The sequence below is a fragment of the Euprymna scolopes genome, chromosome 8, assembly GCF_053919585.1.
Source record: "Euprymna scolopes isolate OS-2025 chromosome 8, ASM5391958v1, whole genome shotgun sequence".
Taxonomy (NCBI): Eukaryota; Metazoa; Mollusca; class Cephalopoda; order Sepiida; family Sepiolidae; genus Euprymna; species Euprymna scolopes.
This window is the reverse complement of record NC_136489.1, coordinates 156,032,893-156,054,448: the sequence shown is the minus strand read 5'-3', so window position 1 is coordinate 156,054,448 and position 21,556 is coordinate 156,032,893. Positions and strand designations below refer to the sequence as shown.

Genomic DNA, 21,556 nt, shown 5'->3' with positions numbered 1-21,556 from the left:
ACATGTGGAAGTTAGGGTGTTTACTGTTTATAATATGCTGGGGCGAGTCGTAAAATTAACGAAGTTGCTATCTATTATTTATTGCAAATATTGCTTGAAATTTATTTATTTGACAAAAAAAATTACACTTTGGTACTCCTTGGGCGTTCAGTTTCATGGCGACCAGCAGAAAAAAATAATAGTCGCTCCCTTAGTCCCCCACCCATCCCCGCACGTAACATATTTTATTTACTGACGTTGCAGTAATTAAACGATTATTTGTCACATTTACAAACATTTATTTATTTATTTTGAAAAAAGTTTTACTTTTTATAAATATTAAAAGAAAAATGGGTACTCATGCAGAGAGTGATCCATGCTGAAATAATAACGTTATTATTTAAAAAGCCATTCTTAACATGGGGAGGGTGTTTTGTACCTATTCTGTACTTTAACCTTGCAATTGAATAAAAATAAACATATCATAAAACTTTAATTAAACGTGGAAATACGATTTAAAAAATAGCGCGGATCACTCTCTGCATTAGCACCGAAAAATGTTACTAAACATTTATTAATAATTTCTCACTTTTACAAACATTTTATTTTAAATTTCTTTTTAAATGACGACTTTTATCGACTTTTTTTTAAATATACCCCCCAAATGGTGTTTATTCCAAAATCCGTTGTTAACATGGAGAGGTTGAGGGTTTTTATTCTGAAAGCCGTTCTTAACATTTGTGGAGGTGGACCTAATGTAAATAAATAAATAAATAAATAAATTAAAAAAAAACTAAATCATTTACTGATAACTTCTCACTTTTACAAATACTTTTTTTAATTTACATGCGCGGATGAACAAATTGTTGAATAGTGCGAAAACAAAACGTTTTTGTAATAAACGTCGGGATAATTTTGGGGTAAATATTTACATTTATGGCCACCTCCACAATTTTCTTTTTTAAATGACGACTTTTATTGATAAATAAATTTACTTCTCCGCAACTTTTATTGATAAATAAATCTACTTCTCTGCCACGGGCACTGAACCCCTCCTTTTTTTAATAGTATTTCCGGGTGGGTATTCTGACAACAAATATCACTTAAATTTTGCAAATAGCCCCCCCCTCCAAAAGTGGTGTTTATTCCGGAAGCTGTTCTTAAGATGAGGAGGTGGGGGATTATAAGGTGGACCTAATCTAAAAAATTAAAAAAAAAAAAAGTTTTTATGCGCACATAAGCAACTATTTTTTATTAACTTTTTTTTTACTTTTTTATTTAAAAATTAGTAAATTTCAATGAATAGAATAATAAATCATTTATCATTAATGTGTGTTTGGTTTTGTGTTGAATGAAACTTTTTTTTTCATTACAACAATAATGAACCAATTTAAATATTCCGGCATGCGTTTAAGGGTTACGAAATTATCAATAAATCGTTTAGTTACTAAGCCAACGTCAGTAAATAAAAAAATGTTACGTGCGCATGCATTAGCCTTGACTAGGGCTAAGGAAGCGACCATTAAATAATTATGCTGGTCGCCATGGAACTCAACGCCCAAGGAGTACCTAAAGTGGCACTTATGCACTTATGTTATCGTGCTATTTTTATAATAGTATTTTCATGTTAAATTCAAATTTTACAATATGTTTTTCTTTTATTAATTTGTTAAGTGAAAGTACAGATAACCCGGTCGGTTTCTAATGTGAGAAAAATCTAGCCCCCCCCCCAAAAAAAGGGTACTCTGGATAATAACAAAACATAAAAATTGCCTCAGTCTCGAAATATTTTTTCTCTACTGAACGAGGAAAAAAAAACGGTAAAGTGTAGTTCACCTGTTTCTCTCTCCCTCTCTCTTCCTCTCTTAATATCTCTCTCTATCCATCTCTCCCTTTCCCTCTCTCAATCTATCTTCCTCTCTATATCACCCTCTCCATCTCTCTTTGAGCTCCTTTCTCTCTCTAACTCCCTCTATCTCTCTCCTTTCCTCTGTCTCATCCCTCTCTGTTTCTAACTCTCCCCCTATTTCTGTTTATCTATCAATCCCATTATCTCTCTATCTCCTTCTCTTTCTCTATTTTCCTCTCACTTTCTCTTTTCTATCTATATATCTTCCTCTCTATCCGTCCATCTCTAATCACTCATCCTATTTTAGTCTCCTGAATTAATTACAGTGAATAAGGCATTGTCAAAACATGGATAAATCCTATTTTAGTCACCTAATTTACTGACTGTGAGATTAGAAGTTATTTGAAAATTACTGCTACCTTGAACAGCACCAGAAGTAACTGGTAAAACCTTTCTAATTAAATACATTTTGGCAGCCATTTGGTAACAAAATGACATAGCCTTAGCCCTTGCTGCATGAGGAATACCTGCGACCTTGCTGCCAAGTAGAAGAATTATTTATTCTACTTTAAAACATTCAATTTTTATAAAATCTCACGTTCGACATCTCCAAAACATCCAATATGGGGAAAAATATTGCAGAAATGCAAACTTATTGTTTAGGATGAATGCACAATGGTACGCAAAAAATCACTTGAGGCCCTTGGTCGATCTTTGCAAGATTTGCGTGGAAATGTTAGACCATTTGGGAATGCAGTAATATTGCTTGCAGGAGATTTCAGACAAATGTTACCTGTTATTCTTCAATCAACACCAGCAGATGAAATAAATGCTTGCCTCAAATACTCTACTTTTTTGTTCCATGTGAAGACATTAAACTTAACTACAAAATATGCATGTCCAATTGCAGACTGTTCGATCCGCACAAAAACTTTTGCATCACTTGTGGGAAATTGGGCACGAAAAAGTGCCAGCTGATCAGAGTTAAGGGCAAAATTCTTTGACTTTTAACTTCTGTAATTTCTGTAATTTTATTTCATCAAAAGAATAGTTAGTTTAAAAGGTTTTTGCAGATATTCAAAATATAAGAATTCCATTTGACTGAGTGAATGAGCTATTCTTGCAGGTCAATACAAAGATGCCCATGAACTTAACGCTATTATTCAATGTAAAATTCCAAGTGAGGTAGTCAAATACAAATCCATCGACACTGCTGTGAAAGCAGATAAAGTGGTTAATTATCCAACAGTTATATTTGCCAGGAATGCCACCGCATGTATTGCAACTGAAATTTGGTGTACTAATTATCATGTTGTGAAATATAAATCAATCCAAGCTTTGCAATGGCACATAGCTTGCAGTAAAAAAAAATAACAAACAATGTCATAGAAACAACAATCTTAACAGGACCTTTCACAGATGAATATATCTTCATTCCATGCATTCCTATGAATCCACCGGATACATCATTACACTTTAGGAAATTGCGCTTTCCAATTTTATTGTCATTTGCAATAACCATCAACAAAGCACAGGGAACAATCTTTACAATTGTGGGCCTTACAGTTACACACTGACTGTTTTTTCACATGGACAATTTATGTTACGTATTAAAGAGTCACCAAACCGGAAAATCTCTATATCAGCTAAGAAAATGGAACAACAAAAACTGTGTACCAATGCAAAATGGAAAATTAAACCTATAAGAAACATGCTTTTTCTAATTTTGGAACTTTTCTCATTGCGCCATTGTGAGGCACAGCAACGCGTGGCAGGGTACAGCTTGTATATATATATATATATATATATATATATATATATATATATATAAATATATATATATATATATATATATATATATATATATATATATATATATATATGCACATGAACAGTACATAGCGTCCGAGCAAAGACAGGTTGAATTGCTAGTGGAAAATAAAATCAAGAAGGAGAAACAGTATTGAAGAAAACGGATAATTGAAGTATTTGGTTAAAAGTACTTTATGAAGAATTAAAGGTACGAAGAGCAATTGATAACATAAGTAAGCATACTAATGGTGAAAATCAACAAGTTAAATAATAATGATAATGGTGAAAATCAACAAGTTAAATAATAATGATAATGGTGAAAATCAACAAGTTAAATAATAATGATAATGGTGAACATCAACAAGTTAAATAATAATGATAATGGTGAACATCAACAAGTTAAATAATAATGATAATGGTGAACATCAACACGTTAAATAATAATGATAATGGTGAACATCAACAAGTTAAATGATAATAATAATGGTGAACATCAACACGTTAAATAATAATGATAATGGTGAAAATCAACAAGTTAAATAATAATGATAATGGTGAACATCAACAAGTTAAATAATAATGATAATGATGAACATCAACAAGTTAAATAATAATGATAATGGTGAAAATCAACAAGTTAAATAATAATGATAATGGTGAAAATCAACAAGTTAAATAATAATGATAATGGTGAACATCAACAAGTTAAATAATAATGATAATGGTGAACATCAACAAGTATAATAATAATAATAATGGTGAACATCAACAAGTTAAATAATAATAATGGTGAAAATCAACAAGTTAAATAATAATGATAATGGTGAAAATCAACAAGTTAAATAATAATGATAATGGTGAAAATCAACAAGTTAAATAATAATAATAATAATGGTGAACATCAACAAGTTAAATAATAATGATAATGGTGAAAATCCACAAGTTAAATAATAATGATAATGGTGAAAATCAACAAGTTAAATAATAATAATAATAATGGTGAACATCAACAAGTTAAATAATAATGATAATGGTGAAAATCCACAAGTTAAATAATAATGATAATGGTGAAAATCAACAAGTTAAATAATAATAATAATAATGGTGAACATCAACAAGTATAATAATAATGATAATGGTGAAAATCAACAAGTTAAATAATAATGATAACGGTGAAAATCAACAAGTTAAATAATAATAATAATGGTGAAAATCAACAAGTTAAATAATAATAATAATGGTGAAAATCAACAAGTTAAATAATAATGATAATGGTGAAAATCAACAAGTTAAATAATAATGATAACGGTGAAAATCAACAAGTTAAATAATAATAATAATGGTGAAAATCAACAAGTTAAATAATAATAATAACGGTGAAAATCAACAAGTTAAATAATAATAATAATGGTGAAAATCAACAAGTTAAATACGTAATAAGCAAGCAAATTTGATAAAAAAATATATGCAGTAAAATGTACCCAAAACGTTTCTTGAACCATGATATAATAAATTTCTCATTCATTTAAAACACGGTGAAAACGAAGATATAAATACCCTTTAATTATTGGAAAAGGGCAACTATTATTTCAGAGAGCGAAACAGTTTTATTCAGCTAGATCGCGATACAAATGATAAAATAGCAGTTTCCGTTCTACTACTACTACTACTGATGATGATGATGATGATGATGATGATGATGATGATGATGATGATGATGAGGAGGAGGAGGAGGAGGAGGAGGATGAAAACCAAAGTAGACACGACCCAGGAACATAACAAATACAGATTAGATGGACAGAGAGACGAAGCAATAAATCACATCATAAGTAAATGCAGCAAGCAGGCTCAAATAGAAAATGAGACCATGACTGGGTTTGAAGCCGTTGACAATAACGCAGTGAAGCATAACAAAAACGAAAAAATAAAACGGATAATAAATAAATGAAAATATTAATGTTCTCATGAGAAATGACTTTGGCTTTAAGGAAGTAAAAAAAAAAGAGCAAAGAATTAATCTTTTGAAATGGACATGAAGAATACATAACGAAAAACTAAACAGCGTTTTAAATACGCTTTTTCGATAATAATAATGACAATAAAAATATCGCAACCTGGAGTGATTACACTTTTATATTAAACCAGCTGGGGCAAGTGGATTGATTTAATCAAGCCCATCAATATATGATTAGCGACGGTTTTTAAACGTGTTGCTCATGGCGATGACATTATTATTAAACAGTACGTCTGAGAAAATAAACAATGCACATGTCATTGAATTCATAATACAACCAAGTGGCCGGTATTCTCATAGATAAAGTGTTCATGAAATTATGTTATAAACATTCTACGCCGTTTTTAATTCGTTCATGCAGTCGTACTGCTGTCAATAATTGTATCCAAAATGGCGACTCAAATTCATAGGAAATGAAAATCAATTGATTCTGTAGATTACTGAAAAAAGATATCCAACATGACCTTGAATATGAACTCCTTCCGGCAACACTATTTTCAGGCTACTATGATTACTTATCATTCAACCGAACATAAATCGTTACATATTTTATGTTTTTTATTGGAATTCATTATTGAGATGAGTATTATTAATGTATTTAATGCGAACTATTATCCTCATCTCTCTTAGTTGTTGTTTCACAACGTTTCCGCCAACTATTCCTTCGTCAAGTGGTAATCGCGATAGGATTGAAACTCTGAATCTCCTAACTGCACCCCCAGCAATTACTGCCTTCCGTAGTTGTCGTCGACTCACCACGTTTTTGGCCAAGTATGACTCAGGCCGGGTTTGGGTAGGGTTGATTGTCTGAAGATACCCGCTCCAATCCTACCCAAAGTCGGCCAGAGTCTTACTTGACCAAAAACGTGGTGAGTCGACCACAACTACGGAAGGCAGTAATTTCTGGGGATGCAGTTAGGAGATTCAGAGTTCCTATCCTGTCGCGGTAACCATCTGACGAAGGTCAGAGGAATAGTTGGCCGAAATATCGTGAAATAACAAATAAAAAAGATTAGGATAATAGCCCGCATTAAAAACATCAATAAATCGTTTTCTTGACACTTGACACTGAGGTTTTTACAGTTCTAAATTTTTTGAGATGGGGGAATGATTATTTGCATTATTTTGATTAATCTGACTAATGTTCTCATCCTGAGTGTTATTTGCACAACGTTTCGATCGTCTGTAAGTCGCCATGTTTTGTAGAGGAACGTCTCGTTACCGAATATTGCGATTCAGGTGTTTATGTTGCCATGTGTGGCAAAGGGAAGCGTTTTTTTGTTTTACAAAACATGACGACACAAACACCTGCATAAGGTCGGAGAATACATAGAAGGATCGCTATGCTAATGACACTCAAGATGAGAACATTGATCGGATTCATCCAAATAATACAGTGTGAGTTTTTGTTATTTGGCCACCGATAATGCTTGAAATAGTTTTTATTACAATTGTTAATTACGATAAATTTTACTTGGCCTTCGGGCCGCGATCAAAGTGTAGTATCTGTTCCGGCAGATACTGCACTTAAGATAATTTGTACCAGTCAATGGAGGGGAAACCCTCTATACTGGGACAATTATTATTTTTGGTAACCAGAGTGACCCCTTTTAGGGGAGCTGGTTTTTACCTCACATTAAAAACGGCCTTGTGCCTAATTTGCTAAGTGGGGGAGCAAATAAATACCATCTGTTCCGGCAGATACTGCACTTAAGATGATTTGTACCAGTCAATGGAGGGGAAACCCTCTATACTGGGACAATTATTATTTTTGGTAACCAGAGTGACCCCTTTTAGGGGAGCTGGTTTTTACCTCACATTAAAAACGGACTTGTGCCTAATTTGCTCAGTGGGGGAGCAAATAAATACCATCTGTTCCGGCAGATGCTGCACTTAAGATAATTCGTACCAGTCAATGGAGGGGAAACCCTCTATACTGGGACAATTATTATTTTTGGTAACCAGAGTGCCCCCTTTTTGCCTACTTTTAGGGGAGCTGGTTTTTACCTCACATTAAAAACGGCCTTGTGCCTAATTTGCTCAGTGGGGGAGCAAATAAATACCATCTGTTCCGGCAGATACTGCAAGCTATGACTAGCTATGACTAGCTATGACTAGCAAAGACCAGATGTGGGGGCAACCCCACATGCCTGACCTTTAACCAGCTCCCATTTCCCACCTCTCGGGAGCTGGTCCCCTTTTTCCCTTCCCCCTCCCTTCACTCCTCACATTAAAAATTGGCCTTGTGCCTAATTTGCTCGGTGGGGGAGCAAATAAATACCATCTGTTCCGGCAGATACTGCACTTAAGATAATTTGTACCAGTCAATGGAGGGGAAACCCTCTATACTGGGACAATTATTATTTTTGGTAACCAGAGTGCCCCCTTTTTTCCTACTTTTAGGGGAGCTGGTTTTTACCTCACATTAAAAACGGCCTTGTGCCTTATTTGCTCAGTGGGGGAGCAAATAAATACCATCTGTTCCGGCAGATACTGCACTTAAGATGGTTTGTACCAGTCAATGGAGGGGAAACCCTCTATACTGGGACAATTATTATTTTTGGTAACCAGAGTGACCCCTTTTAGGGGAGCTGGTTTTTACCTCACATTAAAAACGGACTTGTGCCTAATTTGCTCAGTGGGGGAGCAAATAAATACCATCTGTTCCGGCAGATACTGCAAGCAAAGACCATATGTGTGGGCAACCTCACATATAAGACCTTGGTCAATGTAGGGGCAACCCTTCATACCAATTGTCATTATCCAGCTCCCCTACTCCCCGGGGAGTTGGTCCCCATTTCCCCTTCACTCCTCACATTAAAAATCGGCCTTGTGCCTAATTTGCTCAGTGGGGGAGCAAATAAATACCATCTGTTCCGGCAGATACTGCAAGCAAAGACCATATGTGGGGGCAACCCCACATATAAGACCTTGGTCAATGTAGGGGCAACCCTTCATACCAATTGTCACTATCCAGCTCCCCTACTCCCCGGGGAGTTGGTTCCCATTTCCCCTTCACTCCTCACATTAAAAATCGGCCTTGTGCCTAATTTGCTCAGTGGGGGAGCAAATAAATACCATCTGTTCCGGCTGATACTGCAAGCTATGACTAGCTATGACTAGCAAAGACCAGATGTGGGGGCAACCCCACATGCCTGACCTTTAACCAGCTCCCATTTCCCACCTCTCAGGAGCTGGTCCCCTTTTTCCCTTCCCCCTCCCTTCACTCCTCACATTAAAAATTGGCCTTGTGCCTAATTTGCTCGGTGGGGGAGCAAATAAATACCATCTGTTCCGGCAGATGCTGCAAGCTATGACTAGCTATGACTAGCAAAGACCAGATGTGGGGGCAACCCCACATGCCTGACCATTAACCAGCTCCATTTCCCACCTCTCGGGAGCTGGTCCCCTTTTTCCCTTCCCACTCCCTTCACTCCTCACATTAAAAATCGGCCTTGTGCCTAATTTGCTCAGTGGGGGAGCAAATAAATACCATCTGTTCCAGCAGATGCTGCACTTAGGATGGTTTGTGCCAGTCACTGGAGGGGAGGCCCTCTATACTGGGACAATTATTATTTTTGGTAACCAGAGTGCCCCCTTTTTGCCTACTTTTAGGGGAGCTGGTTTTTACCTCACATTAAAAACGGCCTTGTGCCTAATTTGCTCAGTGGGCGAGCAAATAAATACCATCTGTTCCAGCAGATGCTGCAAGCTATGACTAGCTGTGACTAGCAAGGACCAGATATGGGGGCAACCCCACATGCCTGACCTTTAACCAGCTCCCCTTTCCCACCTCTCGGGAGCTGGTCCCCTTTTTCCCTTCCCCCTCCCTTCACTCCTCACATTAAAAATCGGCCTTGTGCCTAATTTGCTCAGTGGGGGAGCAAATAAATACCATCTGTTCCGGCAGATGCTGCAAGCTATGACTAGCTATGACTAGCAAAGACCAGACGTGGGGGCAACCCCACATGCCTGACCATTAACCAGCTCCCATTTCCCACCACTCGGGAGCTGGTCCCCTTTTTCCCTTCCCCCTCCCTTCACTCCTCACATTAAAAATCGGCCTTGTGCCTAATTTGCTCGGTGGGGGAGCAAATAAATACCATCTGTTCCGGCAGATGCTGCAAGCTATGACTAGCTATGACTAGCAAAGACCAGATGTGGGGGCAGCCCCACATGCCTGACCATTAACCAGCTCCCATTTCCCACCTCTCGGGAGCTGGTCCCCTTTTTCCCTTCCCCCTCCCTTCACTCCTCACATTAAAAATCGGCCTTGTGCCTAATTTGCTCAGTGGGGGAGCAAATAAATACCATCTGTTCCAGCAGATGCTGCACTTAGGATGGTTTGTGCCAGTCAATGGAGGGGAGGCCCTCTATACTGGGACAATTATTATTTTTGGTAAACAGAGTGCCCCCTTTTTGCCTACTTTTAGGGGAGCTGGTTTTTACCTCACATTAAAAACGGCCTTGTGCCTAATTTGCTCAGTGGGGGAGCAAATAAATACCATCTGTTCCAGCAGATGCTGCAAGCTATGACTAGCTGTGACTACCAAGGACCAGATATGGGGGCAACCCCACATGCCTGACCTTTAACCAGCTCCCATTTCCCACCTCTCGGGAGCTGGTCCCCTTTTTCCCTTCCCCCTCCCTTCACTCCTCACATTAAAAATCGGCCTTGTGCCTAATTTGCTCAGTGGGGGAGCAAATAAATACCATCTGTTCCGGCAGATGCTGCAAGCTATGACTAGCTATGACTAGCTATGACTAGCAAAGACCAGACGTGGGGGCAACCCCACATGCCTGACCATTAACCAGCTCCCATTTCCCACCACTCGGGAGCTGGTCCCCTTTTTCCCTTCCCCCTCCCTTCACTCCTCACATTAAAAATCGGCCTTGTGCCTAATTTTCTCGGTGGGGGAGCAAATAAACACCATCTGTTCCGGCAGATACTGCAAGCTATGACTAGCTATGACTAGCAAAGACCAGATGTGGGGGCAACCCCACATGCCTGACATTTAACCAGCTCCCATTTCCCACCTCTCGGGAGCTGGTCCCCTTTTTCCCTTCCCCCTCCCTTCACCCCTCACATTAAAAATTGGCCTTGTGCCTAATTTGCTCGGTGGGGGAGCAAATAAATACCATCTGTTCCGGCAGATGCTGCAAGCTATAACTAGCAAAGACCAGATGTGGGGGCAACCCCACATGCCTGACCTTTAACCAGCTCCCATTTCCCACCTCTCGGGAGATGGTCCCCTTTTTCCCTTCCCCCTCCCTTCACTCCTCACATTAAAAATCGGCCTTGTGCCTAATTTGCTCGGTGGGGGAGCAAATAAATACCATCTGTTCCGACAGATACTGCAAGCAAAGGCCATATGTGGGGGCAACCCCACATATAAGACCTTGGTCAATGTAGGGGCAACCCTTCATACCAATTGTCATTATCCAGCTCCCCTACTCCCCGGGGAGTTGGTCCCCATTTCCCCTTCACTCCTCACATTAAAAATCGGCCTTGTGCCTAATTTGCTCGGTGGGGGAGCAAATAAATACTATCTGTTCCGACAGATACTGCAAGCAAAGACCATATGTGGGGGAAACCCCACATATAAGACCTTGGTCAATGTAGGGGCAACCCTTCATTCCAATTGTCACTATCCAGCTCCCTACTCCCCGGGGAGTTGGTCCCCATTTCCCCTTCACTCCTCACATTAAAAATCGGCCTTGTGCCTAATTTGCTCGGTGGGGGAGCAAATAAATACCATCTGTTCCGACAGATACTGCAAGCAAAGACCATATGTAGGGGTAACCCCACATATCAGACCTTGGTCAATGTAGGGGCAACCCTTCATACAAACAGTTACTATCCAGCTCCCATTTCCCACCTCTCGGGAGCTGGTCCCCTTTTCCCTGACCCTCCCTCTCTCTCCACATTAAAAAACGGCCTTGTGCCTAATTTGCTCAGTGGGGAAGCAAATACAATCTGTTCCGACAGATACTGCAAGCAAAGACCATATGTGGGGGCGACCCCACATATAAGACCTTGGTAAATGAAGGGGCAACCCTTCATACCAATTGTCACTATCCAGCTCCCCTACTCCCCGGGGAGTTGGTCCCCATTTCCTCTTCACTCCTCACTTTAAAAATCGGCCTTGTGCCTTATTTGCTCAGCGGGGGAGCAAATAAATACCTCAAAGTGTAGTATCTGTTCTTCAGATGCGCCACTTCCATTTCTCGTTCTCTTTCAGTGGAGGAGAAATCCTTCACGGCTGAGACAATTTTTATTTTGGTTCCTTTTCTCCACATTAAAAAACGACCCTGGTGTCTAACTCTGTCCCGTGGGGAGGCATTGTAAATAGGTACGATTGTTAATTAAGAACTTATCAAGCGTGATTTTAAATGCAGTGTTTACTGCTTTTCTATCAAGTAACAACGAATTTGTGAAAGTCCTTTTGAGAAGTCTTCTTTTAACCTCGTCATCATCGTATCCTTATTGAGGCAAACATTCATCGTAATTTTATGTTTTGCTAAAATAGGCTACTATTTTAATCATTCAGACACTACCGTGTCTGAATATATGGTTACGTGGCAGTTTTCGTTATTTAGAACTTATTTAAAATTTCACCGCTCACTCGTTTCTCGACCAAATTTCAAACAATTATTACAGTTTATAGATCATCTTCTCAGCTATATGTGAAAAAAAATCATTTTTTGTTCAGTAAAACAAACGTTCCGATGAATTTAGTTGTGTTCAAAATCGTAGAAAAACGTAAGGAGATGAGCGACGTTTTTATAACTAGTTTCCATAGCAACCACGTCGCTTCAGCGACTAGTATTGCTATTAATGCACTGCTGTCGCGAAAAGAGAACAAACAAATGAAACAGACGGAATGAAAGAATAAAAGCGAGATAATTGGGGGATTTTATTGAAAGCAGACGAGTGCCGTACATTTTTAGTACATATGTGTATGCAATGTTAATGTCGGCAAAAAATAAGTCTGAAATTAAACAAAGAACAACTGAATATATTAGAAGTCTGCAAAACTCATGGATTACAATAGGAAAATGCGAGCATGAAAATAAATATATTTAAGCTACATGGAAAAGTAAAGGACTGAGTGTAAAAACTGAAAAAGAAAAGGACAAGATATTCTATTAAAAAACATAATAAATTTTTAACATAAAATATTACAGTATAATTTTTTTAAATTCAATTCATAACATAATATAAGTAATTCATAATTCTGCAATATTTTTAGTTATAAATTTATTAGAATATCTTGTCCTCTTTTTCAGTTTTAACAACTAATCATTTACTTTTCCATGTTTAAGCTTAACCATATTACATTTCATGCTCGCATTTTGCTGTTGTAATAGTATTAATATATCTGAAATTTTAAAATTGTGAACGTCATTTAAACTTTTATTATTTCACATTGCAGGACATTGCAACTTTTATTATTTCACATTGCAGTACATTTAAACGTGTATTATTTCACATTGCACGTATGTCTTGGGTCAATGGAATATTGCGAACATGATGTCAGAAGTTGAACGAATCTTCTTTCGAAAGCTAGGTGCATGCGATAGCAGATGTCTCGAATGCAGTATGACATAATAATCTCTCAGGCCAGTTGGTGGCTCTTAAAGGTGGATATCTATGGTAATGTTATGCAAGAATTCAGGAATATAGTTCTTTGACTATGGTTGAAATAATGAACTTAACCGTAAAATTTTGTTGCTTGATATTTTACAAGGCAATTTGTGTGTTACACGTGATGATAATTGCCAGTTTGTAAACAGAGACAGGTGACACAGGTTTAGATAGCAAAAAAGTCGATTTAGCTTTAACTGGATATTACATGTTCATTTAGACTATTTCAAAATTGTTTTCTTTTTCTCATGTACATTAAACTTTACTTGCTATATTGAGGGGTTTTGTATGTAGACTATTTCATTTTATTTTTATATCTTTTTGTAATACATTATCTTTAATAGGATAACTTATTAGATTTTGACATTCAACCACGAGAAAAAACATTCGAAGTGTCGCACACACACAAATGAATTCAATATGAATAATGTAAGACTTCTAATTGAATGCATAATTTGACCCAGGTATATGTGAGAGGATATCGGTTATAAGTTGGAACAATATACAGAAGAAAATATTAAATATCCTGAAAAGAAAAGAAGTAAACTACGCACCACCTAACGCGCTTTCCGAAATGTCAAAACACAGAATTATACGATATCATCAAATGCTAGTCTGTTGGTGTGAAATAAAAAAAAAATATTTTTGTAGATCAACTGTGCTGTGATTTTACTTCACTGTCAGTGTGGATATATTTGCACCAGCGACAATAGTAGATGTTAACATTTAAATAGACTAGAAGAAGCATTTTGACAACCGGTCACAGCAAATACGTAACAAACTTAACATTGCTTTTGGTCAGAATATTTACGTCAAAGAGATTTAGGTTTAAACACACACTTATCATTATGATAAAAAAAAAGCTTTTTGATCGGAGTACACATTGAATATATCGTACAGAAACAACGATACGTTTAGCGTAAGTTTCATGATACGAGTGAACAGTAAGTATGTTTCCTAATAAGATTTCAATAATATCACACCAACTTGACTTCCAGAAAGTGCATTCATCAGAACTAGGATGATTTCTGGCAATATACCATAGTGATTTTGTACGACGGTTAACCATGGTATTGGCTTTGTTGTTGTTGTTTTATGTATTTGCTATCATGTTAGTTCGTGACCAGGCGATGATGGATTTAAAGATGGCGTCTTCAACGTATCGAAAGAAGGAAAGCGGAAAATGCGAAACAGATCTGATATATTGTGAAACTAAATAATAAAATAATGTATTCAACGGAAACAGAAAACAAAATTGTCTCATTTTTCTGTGCACTCGATGTTCAATGGGAAGGGGACGCGAAATTAATAATTTCACAAAAGTTCTCTGAAAATTTGATTCATATGATCACGTTTAAAAAAATGTCATCAAAATCTGTCTAGGAATAAAGGAAAAATAAGTGAAAAACACATACTATCGCTTCTTATGTTTGGCGTGTTTCCTCTAGGAAATAGCACAATGCCACCGGATTTATTCGTAAAGGTTTGCAAAATAAATATACAGTTGTTCATATATCCTGTCATTTCTAATTAGTCATTTATTTTAGAAGTTTGCGTAAACCTATACATCACCCCCCATATATATATATATATATATATATATATATATATATATATATATATATATATACACTAGCATTTCAGCCGGGCGTTGCCCAGGTGTTTGGAGGTGTATGTTGAGCAAAAAAACCGGTTAGTTTTTTTTTTAATTTGATCCTTTTTATGATCCCTTAAAATTTATTGTTTTGGGCTCAAATTCAGTTATTAAGTTAGATCCATGTCCAAGCAACCTATATCTAAAATTTAAAGTGTTTAGACCCAAAATTGTCGGAGGAGTTTGGTAGAGTTCTCAAAGGTCAAATCGTTGAACTTTGACTCATTAACAGCCACATTTCTGGCCGACAACCGATTCATGGAGTTTCCCAAATTTCAGTACCCTGTATATCAAATTTCGAGGCTGTAGACTAAAAATTGACAGAGTTATTGCGTAGGGAAATGTACACAGACACACACACACAGAAACACAAACAGACACACTCTCTGTTATAGATATACCAGCATGGGTGTCCGGCGTCGCCCGGGTGTTTGGAGGTGTATGCTGCGCAAAAAGAAACGGTAATTTTTTTTTGTATTTGACCCCCTTAACATTTATTCTTTTGGGTTCAAATCAAGTAATTAAGTTAGATCCATGTCCAAGGAACCTATATGTAAAATTTCAAGTGTTTATACTCAAAATTGTCAGAGGAGTTTAGTAGAGTTCTCCAAGGTACAATAGTTGAAATTTGACCCTTAACAGCTGAATTTGACCCCTTCCTGGCTGAAAACCGATCACACGTATCAAATTTCGAGTCTGTAGACTAAAAATTGACGAAGTTATTTTGTAGGGAAATGTACACACACACAGACAGACGTACAAACAGACACAAAGACACGTTCACTTTTATAGATATACTATCATGGATGCCCGGCGTTGCCCGAGTGTTTGGAGGTGTATGTTGAGAAAAAAAAAGGTCAATTTTTTAAATTTTACCCCTATTATGACCACTTAAAATTTATTGTCTTTGGGTCAAATTGAGTTATTATGTTAGATCCATATCCAGGGCGCCTATATCTAAAATTTCAAGTGGTTATACCCAAAATTGTCGGAGGAGATTGGTAGAGTTCTCAAAGGTCAAATCGTTGAATTTTGACGCCGTACCAGCAAAATTTCTGGCCGAAAACCGATCATGAAGATTTTCCCAAATCTCAGTACCCTGTATATAAAATTTCGAATCTGTAGACTGAAAATTGACAGAGTTATTGCGTAGGGAAATGTACACAGACACACACAGATACTCACACACACAGACACGTTCACTTTTATAGATATACTAGCATGCATGCCCGGCGTTGCCCGAGTATTTGGAGGTGTATGTTGAGAAAAAAAAAAGCGGTCCATCTTTTTTAATTTTGACCCCTATTATGTCCCCTTAAAATGTATTGTTTTGGGCTCAACTGAAGTTATTTAGTTAGATCCATGTCCAATGAACCTATATCTAAAATTTAATGTGTTTAGGCCTCAAGTTGTCGGAGGAGTTTGATAGAGTTCTCAAAGGTCAAATCGTTGAACTTGAACCACATAATCGGCATATTTCTGGCCAAAAACGGATCACATCGATTTTCCCAAATCTCAGTACCCTGTATATCAAATTTCGAGTCTGTAGACTAAAAATTAACAGAGTTATTGCTTAGAGATATGTACATAGACACAGAGACACACACACGGACACTTTCATTTTTATAGATATATATATATATATATATATATAATTAGATAGATAGATGAATAGATATATTGAGGTACAGGAAACGTAATTTTTTAGAACAGTCCTATCATTGCTTTAGTGAGGGATAAGGAGTAAAGAATTAATCCTATAAATCTGCTTCAGTTGGCGTTTCGTTTGCTGTTATTTGTTTATTTTTTTTATTTTAAGTTTGTTTAAGTTAGTTATGTAGTTTGAATTTCTTTTCTTAAAAACATCCGTTTCCTGTGACTCACTCTGAAAATACAGGGTGGGTCACAAGTCACGCACCAAAGAATTAAGTGATGTGAAACTGTCAAATCTGCGGGGCAAAATATATTTTCTTTTCTTTGGGTATGAGATACATCTTCTTTTATGATTGTATCAGTGTGCTCAACGTGCTTTCTGAGTGTATTGGTTAAGTTGTGTTTTAATAAATAACGTTTATTACTATCAGAAATATTTAGAATCCTTTGGTGCGCGACTTATAACCCACCCTGTATATATATATATATATATATATATATATATATATATATATATATATATATATATATATATATATATGCGAGAGAAAGAGAGAGAAATGAGAGCTAAATATGTGTAAAGTAACCAATTAAAGTGTAACGAGGCTAATACAAGAGTGATCAATACGGAAGTAGAGTAAGATAGACATGTTATTTTTTACGTAAGCAGTAATATCTCGCTTCACATTCATGAGCATCTTTCAGTCAGCTATGTTTCTAGATACTAGAGATCACTGCAGGTGATATTTCTTATACAAAAATGTCGTCCGTAATATAAATTATTCAGCGATTACAAAAAAAGTACAAAAAAACAGGTCACCTGATGTATATTATCTTTTTAGTTGTTGTCACACAACGCATCGGTCAATTATTCGTCAGGTGGTAACGACAACAACTTTGGAAGTAATTGCTGAGAATTAAGTTAGGAGATTCAGAACTCCTATCCCGTTATGGTTACCACCCAACGAAGGCAACAAAATTTGGTGCCCGTTGAATCTCTACGGTTCCTGGTGAGCATTGAAAAGCTATTACTAATATGTTTTATCTCATTATAATATTATATGTGTATAACTGAAATCATTCATATACGAGCAGGAGCCATAAACCTACGTTGCCCGGTGTAAGTATGCCCCCCTTCATCGAAAAATTAAAGTACGTTTTTTGTTGTTGGTGGTGTTATTGGTGTTTTTGTTGCCCAACCCCCCAGCGTCCTCGTTTTAAGAACGGCTTTCTGAATAGACATCCTCAACCATTCTTGTGTTAAGAAGGGCTTTCGGAATAGATACTCCATTTTGGAAGTGGGGGTGGCTGTCAAAATATTTGCCACACATTAAACCTTGATGGTCGCTATCATGTTCTCAACGCACGTATTATCAGCCAACAAAGTGTCTGTCGGATAATATTAGATTTGTTTTTTGCTCGTGCGTACTAATCTAGCTGTCAGTGATTTAAAGTGCATAATACGAGGTTTTATATCTCGAAAACTACTTGTATCCGCCCAGTATAAATGAGATTTTCTTTAGCAGCGTAGTAAAAAATTTATAAAGGTCGCCATTTTTAAGGAATATGTATAAGTAAATCTAAGTCTTGAAGACGACAATATAGCAGTCAGCTGGAAAACAGTTAAGCGAAACACTGTTCCATCGGCGGGCTCTTCTAGGAATTAAGCTATTTCTTTCTTACTGCTTACTGTTTCTACGGACAATTTTAATATGCATATATGTAAATGTTATATGTATCACAATTTTGCTTCTCAATTCCCCACATCCTCAGCATTGTTTAAGATAAACCAAACTAAAATATGATAATAAAGACCATCATGAGAGGTATAAACATAAATTATATGTATATGGTAATTATTTATATGAATTGTACTATAATTAATATTTGTTCATTAAATAATTCATTTCAAAGAAACAAAGCCGATAGCCATTAGTCGCGTGCTCTTGTGTAATGAATAAATGCGTGAATGTAAGATTGGCATGAAATTCTTAAAGATAAACTAAAATGACCGAAAAATGGGCTGAAATTACTTAAATAAATAAAAAGTAAATTACTTAGAATGACTTTAATGAACTTAATGATGAATTGAATGACATTAAGAATGACTTGAATGCTTAAAAAATAACTGGAATCATTCAAAAAACAACTTGCATGATCTGGAGAATGACTTGAATGGCTTTGAGACTGACTGGTTGTTAAGTGGGTGATCATTTTACATTAAATTAATAAAGAAAAGTGATTCCCCACTTTATATCACAAAGTTACAAACATAAGTACAGCGTGTAGTAAGAACGGATACTACACTTTGATCTTGTCCAAAAGGCCAAGAAAAGGATATTTATTTGCTCCCCCACCGAGCAAATTAGACACAAGGTCAATGTTTAATGTGAGGAGTGAAGGGGAAATGGGGACTTACTACCATGGGAGTAGGAGAGCTGGATAGTGACAATTGGTATGAAGGGTTGTCCCTACGTTGACCAAGGTCATATATATGTGCCCCCACATACGGTATTTGCTTGCAGTATCTGCCAGAACAGATACTACAATTTTATCTTGGCCAAAAAGTCAAGAAAAGCTTAAAAAGCTAAGAACAGCAAGATCAAAAGTGTTACGGAGAGACGGACTGACGGAGGTACTCATAGAGTCGCTTGCACGCGACTAAAAACAATAAATGCTGCGAACAATATTCACGAATTTATGTATTTTGGGAATAACATCATTGTATGTTTCTCTACAATTTATACCAAGTTAAGAATCATAAATAAAGAAATGTCTTTGTAACGTATGTCATCAATCTATGGCTACATCTTAGTAGCCCATAGATGTATAGAATATAGAATTAGTTCGCTTTTAACGCGTTAATTAGTGAAACTATCAACTATTCGTATAAGTCTCTACCAAGATATCACTATAATATTCAATCATATAAACTATTTGTAAATAGTATTTTATGTAAACATCGATGAAAATTAGATTGGGGTAATATATCAAATGAAACGGTAAAAAGTATTGTTTAAGATAAACCAAACAAAAATTTAATAATAAAGATCTTCATTAGAGGTATGAAAATGAATGATGGGAATTACTGATATGTTAATTAAATAATTCATTAAATTAAAATACAATAAATGCTGCAAAAATATTCTTAAATTGATGTATTTTGGGAATAACATCATTGGATATTATTCTAAATTGATACCGTGTTAAATCAAAAATGTCTTTGTAACGTACAGATATTAGTATTTTATGATTGAAGTCATACACAACTACATCGTACTAGCCCATAAATGAATCGAATATAAATTTTATTTCGCTAGAATATTTATAATTGTAGTCATACACAATTACATCGTACTAGCCCATAAATGAATCGAATATAAATTTTATTTCGCTAGCGTCTTTTATAATTGTAGTCATACACAACTACATCGTACTAGTCCATAGATTTATCGAATATAAATTTTATTTCGCTAGAGCCTTTATTGTTGTAGTCATACACAACTATATCGTACTAGCCTATAAATGTATCGAATATAAATTTTATTTCGCTAGAGTCTTTTATAGTTGTAGTCATACACAACTACATCGTACTAACCCATAAATGAATCGAATATAAATTTTATTTCGCTAGAATATTTATAATTGTAGTCATACACAACTACATCGTCCTAGCCCATAAATGAATCGAATATAAATTTTATTTCGCTAGAGTCTTTTATAATTGTAGTTATACACAGCTACATCGGACTAGCCCATGAATCGAATATACATTTTATTTCGCTAGAGTCTTTTATAATTGTAGTCATACACAACTACATCGTACTAGCCCATAAATGAATCGAATATAAATTTTATTTCACTAGAGTCTTTTATAATTGTAGTCATACACAACTACATCGTACTAGCCCATAAATGAATCGAATATACATTTTATTTCGCTAGAGTCTTTTATAATTGTAGTCATACACAACTACATCGTACTAGCCCATAAATGAATCGAATATAAATTTTATTTCGCTGGAGTCTTTTATAATTGTAGTCATACACAACTACATCGTACTAGCCCATAAATGAATCGAATATAAATTTTATTTCGCTGGAGTCTTTTATAATTGTAGTCATACACAACTACATCGTACTAGCCCATAAATGAATCGAATATAAATTTTATTTCGCTGGAGTCTTTTATAATTGTAGTCATACACACCTACATCGTACTAACCCATAAATGTATCGAATATAAATTTTATTTCGCTACTCACGTGTTAACTTAGTGAAATAGTATATCAACTATTCTTAGTATTCACTACCAACATATCACTAAAATCGTGAAGCATTTAAACAATTTATAGATAGTATTTTATTATAAACATCATTTAGTAGATAAATAAAATATATCAAATTAAATAGTATTTATTTTGTCTCAATTCTATTACATTTCACTTCAGTTTCTGATCACATTATGTGATTGCGATGAATATCCTTATCTCATTGTTAAAAAAAACTCATTTAACAATAAATGAATTGAATAAAAACGAACGTCGAGCGTAAATTATTCCTTAGATGCTTTTACCATCTTATTAGGACGAACGGAAATAAATTTGCGAAAGAATCCGTACCAGGATAAACGGATTCATTTATTGTAGCTTAGAATGTTTTGTAAAATTTATGGCGCCACGATTACTTTCTTCCTTCGTTCTGTTCGATGGTTTTACCTTTTAAAATTACCACATTTCTGTCCTCAAGAATTCGCTTGTCTTCATCGAAGACTATTCCTATTACGGTAACCATATACCAAATTGATAGGTGATTGCTTAAATGTTAAATATATTTATTTATACGTTCACAAACAGGCACAGATTTATGCACACACAAACGTATATGCACTATATATATAAACGTAAACGTGTCTGTGTGTGTCTGTGTGTGTGTTTCTGAGTACAT

At 35.8% G+C, this 21,556-nt stretch overlaps 1 pseudogene; it reads right to left on the bottom strand.

Annotated features, from left to right (window-relative positions):
* Positions 1-18,810: 18,810 nt before the first annotated feature.
* Positions 18,811-18,948, bottom strand: LOC145284304 (U2 spliceosomal RNA; annotated as a pseudogene).
* Positions 18,949-21,556: the final 2,608 nt, after the last annotated feature.